This window comes from Macrobrachium nipponense, chromosome 2, assembly GCF_015104395.2.
Source record: "Macrobrachium nipponense isolate FS-2020 chromosome 2, ASM1510439v2, whole genome shotgun sequence".
NCBI classification, from domain to species: Eukaryota; Metazoa; Arthropoda; class Malacostraca; order Decapoda; family Palaemonidae; genus Macrobrachium; species Macrobrachium nipponense.
This window is the reverse complement of record NC_087201.1, coordinates 165,494,235-165,501,734: the sequence shown is the minus strand read 5'-3', so window position 1 is coordinate 165,501,734 and position 7,500 is coordinate 165,494,235. Positions and strand designations below refer to the sequence as shown.

General features: G+C 36.5%; 1 protein-coding gene across 1 annotated transcript in view; it reads right to left on the bottom strand.

Moving 5' to 3' along the window:
- Positions 1-7,500, bottom strand: part of LOC135221361 (putative neural-cadherin 2) — a 559,152-nt gene that overhangs the window by 550,656 nt on the left and 996 nt on the right. The window lies entirely within an intron of this gene.

The window sequence follows — 7,500 nt, the reverse complement described above, 5'->3', positions numbered from 1 at the left end:
CCCCGAGTAAGCGAAAAAAAAGCTAAGTGAAAAAAAAAACATGTATCACTAATAGCCACAATGACATTCAAACTTCTCGATTTCCTCGTTATTCTGTTTCGACGTACACACCGTTAAAAGCACCAAATCCCAGTGAGAAATGGAATAACAAGTCATTCCACCAGCTATGGGATTAGTATGTGTACACAGACGTCCCTTAGGGAGAGTGTGCTTTTGACTGGCAAGTTCACTTTAGCCTGTGTGTGTGTGTGTGTGTGTGTGTGTGTGTGTGTGGTTTCAGTCATGGGAACCTTGCACCTCCCTATTCATTTTCCTGTTGCATCCATTGTTTGTAGTGGTATGCGTTTAAGCCTAAGCGTTAAGGCTAACCAGTTACACAAAATCTCTCCCCACCCCCTCTCTCTCTCTCTCTCTCTGGCATAGTCTTCTCTCTCTCTCTCTCTCTCTCTCTCTCTCCACCTCTCTCTCTCTCTCCATTCTAACAGGTCATCAAATCAGAGTCAAAGTTACAAAAAATATAATATTTATTCAACAATGGAAAGATAATAATTCAAGTCTCACAGACAAACTACTTAGATAACCCTCAGTATTAAAATGTCTCAATCAGTAATTAGTCCAAAATATAATAGTTTCCTCGACACGGGACGCTCTGTCCCTATGACTCTCGGTCCCCTCACTAGAACCGCCTGTTACAAAGACACGAGAACTTACTCGTAAGCACACACAATTGTAAAGACAAAGTCAAAGATTAAACATCTTTACCAGATATCAAACAAGCCATCCCTTTGGCTAAAGTAATACAACACTTACCCATTACAGCCTGGAAAACCACACACAAATAATTAAAAGTTTTGCAGAGCTATCCCAGCATTCTGCCTTTCTCCCACAGACCTCTCTGTAAGTCTCCCATAGATTTGGCTAAGCCAAGTCATTATGAAAAGACATAGTTAGTACATGTACACATGAATTCACACAAAACTGGTCACAACCCGTTTCTAAAGGCACTTGAACAAGACCCCATGAACTCACAAACATTGACCCGCTTAACTATGCATCTTCATATCGCACCATCCAAGAAATTATTTATCAGCTTTCTCAGGTCAACACTTCGGCTCTGTTCTCTATGTGCGCATTCTAAAAAAGTCAGAGCACATCACATCACAATGGCATATTAAATATATTATCAATTATAGCCCTCTTTCATCTGACATGATTATATATATATATATATATATATATATATATATATATATATATATAGTATATATATATATATATATATATATATATATATATATTATTTATATATATATATATTATATATATATATATATATATATATATATATATATATATATAATATATATTATATATCTGTATATATTGTATATATATATATATATATATATATATATATATATATATAATATATATCTATATATATATATATATATATATATATATATATATTATATAATTGTGTGTGTTCTGATTGCGGTTTGCAAGTGACTGTTTATGCTAAGAGCGTAAAGAAGACTGATAGCTCGATCCGGCTTGGAAACCGAATACGTTCCCTGACGCTTTTGTATATAATAATAAATAAATAAAAGCATGAGCCATTAAGGAGAGTGGCTGTGTACACAGGTAATCGAGAAGGAAAGTAGTTTAAGGAAGAAAGATGAATGGAAATTACGTAACAGGAAACTGAGGAAAAACAAGATAGAAACAGCAGTGGAGCCTGTGCGCATTTTCTTGTAAAAAAAATTAAACGTCCAAAAGAAAGCACGTCTAAAATTATAAATAGAGCTGTTGACTATTCCTCTTCTGCAAAAAAATGCTAGACTTGAATTATAAATAAAGCTGTTGACTAGTACTCTCCTGTATGCAGGCTGCGTGTGAATATATATGATAATAAATAATTATGAAAAGAAATGTTATATACTGTGAACGTGCAAAAAATTAACACAGGATTATTTTTCAAAACGATATGTTCAAGAATATACGGTATTCTGAATTCAACCATGTACTATGAATGATAAAATTATGATAAATTTAAAGTTCTATTACTGCTACAAACAAAAAATGACCAAGATTTCATTTGAAGGATTTGTTCATGGAAATACAGAATACTGAATTCCATCATATACTATGAATGGTGAAAAGACGACCAAATGTATGAACATAAAATTCTATTGGTACTACAAAATTGACCAAGAATACCTTTGAAGGACTTCTTCATGAAAATACAAAATACTGAATTCCATCATCTACTATGAATGGTGAAAATATGTCCAAATGTATGAACGTAAAATTATATTGGTGCTAAAAAAAAGTACAGATTACTTTTGAAGGATTTATTCATGAAAACACAGAATACTGAATTCCACCATCTACTATGAATGATGAAAAGATGATCAAATGTATCAACATAAAATTTTATTGGTACTACAAAGATTATCAAGATTACTATTGAAGGTTTTGTTTATGAAAATACAGAATACTGAATTCCACCACATACTACGAATGATGGAAAGATGACCAAATGTATGACCGTAAAATTCTACTGGTACAAAAATGAGAATGATGAAAAGATAATCAAATGTATAAACAAGAAATTCAATTGGTACTGCTAAAATTACTAAGATTACTTTTAAAGGATTTGTTCATGCAAACACAGAATACTTAATTCAACCAACTACTATGAACGGTGAAAAGATGATCAAATGTATAAACTACAAAAATTACCATGATTACTTTTGAAGGATTTGTTCATGAAAATACATAATACTGAATTCCACCATCCACAATAAATGGTAAGAGTAGAATAATCAATGCATAACCATAAAATACTCTTATTGCTACTCACCAATAGGGCTGTTTTCCTGAACCTCCCCCATGGTGGCATTCGGGAAAACGGGAGGATTGTCGTTGATGTCCTTCACGCAGTAGGCGCTGAGGTCAGTGTTGGCCCAGGGGTCAGAGGGATCGTAGGACGCGTTCTTGGAGTTGGAAGGATGTTCCTCTTCGCAGCCTCCGTCCAGACCAAAGCTCCCCAGTTCGTAATGCTCCTCCGAAGATGTCGTCTGGTCTTCGTCGTCCTCCCTCTTCATCCTCCTCCTCCTCTTCCTCTGGTGGAGTCCCTTCAGAAGGATGTCGTCTCGTCTCGGGGGCGCTTCCCAATTATCTCTAGGCCTATACGACTCGCCTGGATGGTCAGGTCATTTGCGCGTAACCCTCTGATGCCCTGGAATGGGTTTTTACGTCCAGACTTATCTTTTGTAACAGTAATGCAGGATTGAATCCTTTTACTCACACCATTCACCGTTAATGACGTGATGTCTTGGTGTAAGTAGTGTAAATCCTGTTCGTAGGAGGACATATCTATGTCTTTAATCGCTCTGAGATGTTTCTCGTCTACGCCGCTGACTTCCGCTGAGCTCAAACTCTCCTCCCTTACAGATGGAGACTGATGGCGTCCCGTGCTAGTATGGTAACGATCTGTCTTACTCTGTTATAGTCTTGAGATTTATGGCCGCCTATATATTTCCAGTCGCTTCCTAATTCCATCGATTGTTCCTCCGCACTCACGGGTAAGTCATCAGCCTTTATCTCCGAACGCTGTGCCAACTCAGTGAAAATACTGTTTTCCTCCCTCCTCTCTTTATTGGCAACTACTCTATTCTCAGTGCCGCTGTAAGTCTCCGGTAATCGGGTACTGGAAGCGGCTTTCGGGAGGTATCGCTTTTGGTGAGCGGTTCCAGGACCCCGCGTCGCGTCTGGTGATGCCACCTCTTTCCAATGGAACCAGTTGGCGCTTCGTTGCGCGCGCTTTTCTCTCGCTCTTCTTCTTGTCATTTTCTGCAGAACTTCAGCCTCCTCCTCCTCCTCCTCCTCCTCCTCCTCCTGCTCTCCATCTCTCCTTCTTGCCCTCCTCTTATTTGATAAAGCCTCCCACCTCTATGATCTCCCTTCATGCGAGATGTCTAAATTCGGCCTCAACTCGCGAGGGGAACTTGAGCCTAATTTGGGAACAAGAACTTGGCGTTTGTTGCGAGGTCGACTCCAGAGGGCTTGCCCGTCCCGGACCTGTACCCGCACCTTCCAGGTGGGCTTGCCCCAGGGCCTGGAGAAGGATAACGAAAGAAAACGTGACAAAGAATAATGTACAAGAAACATAGAGAATAAAAGTTTCGAATGGCAGCAAACATACGTGTGGTTTTTATTTGTCTTGTTAAGGAATTTTTCAAAGTTCTCGTGGTTTAACTTTGTGTTTCTTTTCTCACGGCAAATGTTATGCTTTAGGTGACGTTAACAATGTGAAAAAATATGTTAAATATATGTTTAAAATAATAGTCTTTTAAAGTGTTAACCTTATAAAAAGAAAGCAACAAAAGTTGGAATGCATGAAGGGATTGTTAAGCCAGCTCTCCTTTAAGGAAATGAAGTGTAGATGTTGAATATTTATGAAAGTATAAAAGATTGATGATGTAGAGAAAGATATCAATGTTTCCCTAATACCCACTCAGTCTTTACTTAAAGGGGCTTAAAAAGTAGGAAATGTAGACACGAAGATTAGATAAAAAAGAAGAGGAGATAAAAACGAACTGAAGGGGAAAAAGATTCATGAGATTATATAAAAATTATGTGACCACATGAAGAGGGTGATACGTAGATGGCAATGGTGGATAATTCGTATAAATTTGCACGAAAAAAGACGAGAAATGCATAGATTGAAGTAGAAAGATATCAGAGATAAAGGAAAAGAATGTTCTTGAAGCATTAGAAGTGATAGGATTCACGAAAGGCAAACGTGAAATAGCATAGCTTGTAAGCTGTTCGACGTGCTACTTATGAGTTCTTAATGACAAGGAAGTTTTTTTACACCGATATCTCATCTTCCATTAATATGGGCAAGGTTGAATTTGGCAGTGACTTTTATAGAGAGTGGGTTAGTTTCCTGAAATTCTAGAAATGTCCTATTGATCTGAGCAGTGAATCATGTACCTGGTGCGTAGTAGATTGTGGTTGGTCTCAACCAAGGTGAAAAAACACTTGCTGGGGCTGATATATTAATATAATAATTATATATATATATAAATTTTTTTTTTTTTTTTATATAGTTACTAATATAATATATTATATATATATATATATATATATATATTATAATATAATCCACTTCCATACTGAACAACTTTTGTTTCATGTTTCACCATAACGAGAAGCGAAATTAATTTACTGAACGAATTTTCTAGGAATTTATATTCACAATATTTTATTTTTATCTCCTTATTTATCATTTCTATAATTTCAAATTAATAGCATTTCTTTCTGCCTCGCTCTGATACAAATCACTTCCATTTTTCAGGTGAGATTCTATACCGGAGAATTATAATTTTTTTTAGTAATATAGGATAATTACGCTAATTATCTAACACTTAGAGAAGCCATTTGAAGGCAGAACTACAGGATATTAAAGTTACATTAAAATACTGTTAGTTACTTTGTTAAGGAAATCTAAGAAATAAATCTTAACTAAAGTTTAGAATTCATTTCAGATATCTGTATTGAATTATTCCGTTAATAATATTTCTGATACAACAAAGACTTAGTAAGTTATCATCTCCAGATGATAGTTTGATCCTGTGTTGTATTCTGATACAGCACAGACTTAATTACTATCTGTAGATAACAACCTTAGTCTGCGTTGCATCAAGTATATAATTAATTGAGGAATTCAAGAGAGTAATTCCAAACAGGAATCTGATACGCTATAATTTGATTAACTTCATTACAGCTAAGATATATTACAGCGTAACAATATTATTATTGTTCAACTTTGCTCATTATATCACCGTTAGGTGTTATTCATTACTTAAGTCAAGATAATTGATTACGAACGATTAATCAAGTTAAAAATGCGACGAAGTATCTTTGGCGCAATCGAGTTTTTTGTACAGTGTATAATTAAAGCCACCGAAAACAGATCTATCTTCCGGTGGTCTTGGTATAATGCTATATGAGCCGCGTCCCATGAAACTTCAACCACCGCCCGGTGGTGGTCTGGCCTATATTGTTGCCAGAGGCACGATTATAGCTAAATCTAACCTTGAATATAATAAAATCTACTGAGGATAAAGGACTGCAATTTGGTAGGTTTGATGATTCGAGAGTGGATGATCAACATAGCAATTTGCAGCCCTCTAGCCTCGGTAGTTTGTGATATATGAGGACAAACAGAAAAAGTGCGGGACAGAGAAGGCAGGCGATTTTTTTTTTTTTTTTTTGCAGAAGACTAAAAGGGTTAGGTTGAAGCTGTTTAGAAGAGTTATGTGTTTACCATACATGGTGTAAGAACTAAATGAATGGTAAATGTGGGGATAAGCAGAGTAAGCGATAACAGACGATTTGGTCAAGAGAAGAGAATAGAACATAATAGGTTGGTATGAAAAAGCTTAAAATAACGGATTATTAAGCAAATGGAAGAAAGGATGATATAGAAAGTGTTTGATGGATGCTTTCTTTAATTCCTCCATAGCGAATTCGTTTGTCGTAATGTTACTCTTACAGAAATATTTCCACCCTTATCTCGCCAGCCTGGAAATTCACCCTCCTTGATTTTTTTTCTTTTTTTTCCGAAGTTCAAGAATGATGAGACACGTCTCCAGTCAGTCCTGTTTTCTTCAGCACAACTTTCATTCTTATTTTTTCTTTTTCTCAAAAGCAACGCATTCGTTAACAAGCTCTTTTTCATAACAGTTTTCCCCTTTGAATTGATCTTCTGAAACATACTTTCAACAGAATCAGAGGAATTGATTTCTGGCGATAAAAATTCATTTCTCGATGTGGCTCGGATCCCACAACAAGCTGTAGGTCGCCGTTGCTGTGTTACCAACTGGTTCCTAGCCATGTAAAAATATCTAATCCTTCGGGCCAGCTCTAGGAGAGGTGTTAATCAGCTCAGTAGTCTGGTAAACTAAAATATACTTACTGAACAGTCAAGAACATTCCATTCCACACCTCAATCAGATTGTCCGGTTTCTCGTTCACTCCAGAAAGTCCAAATGCAATCTTAACGCTAATTTTTTGTGTCACCTTACTTTCCTATTCAAAGTGCGTTTTCAAACTCCCATAAACTTTTTCTCTTATTTTAACTCTCTTTTCCATTCCGACACATGCACACTCATTATCACAACCTTATATGCCACCACACTCATTCTGGCCCATCCACAAAGTCTAACAACACCTCCACTGCGTCTTCGCCTTCCTGAATGCAGACGGCTCTCTCGTATCAGTGTTCCTGCTATAGACAAAGAATTTGCTATGGATAAGAGTACTACGGGAACAAACGTTCAAACAAGTTTACTTCCACATTATATCACACAACCAGCGACTACCCAAGCGCCTTGATTTATATACAGGGTGTCCATAAAGTCCCATCCCAGTACCATTACAAGTATTTATTGCTCAAAGTGGTACTGGGACTCTATGGACACCCTG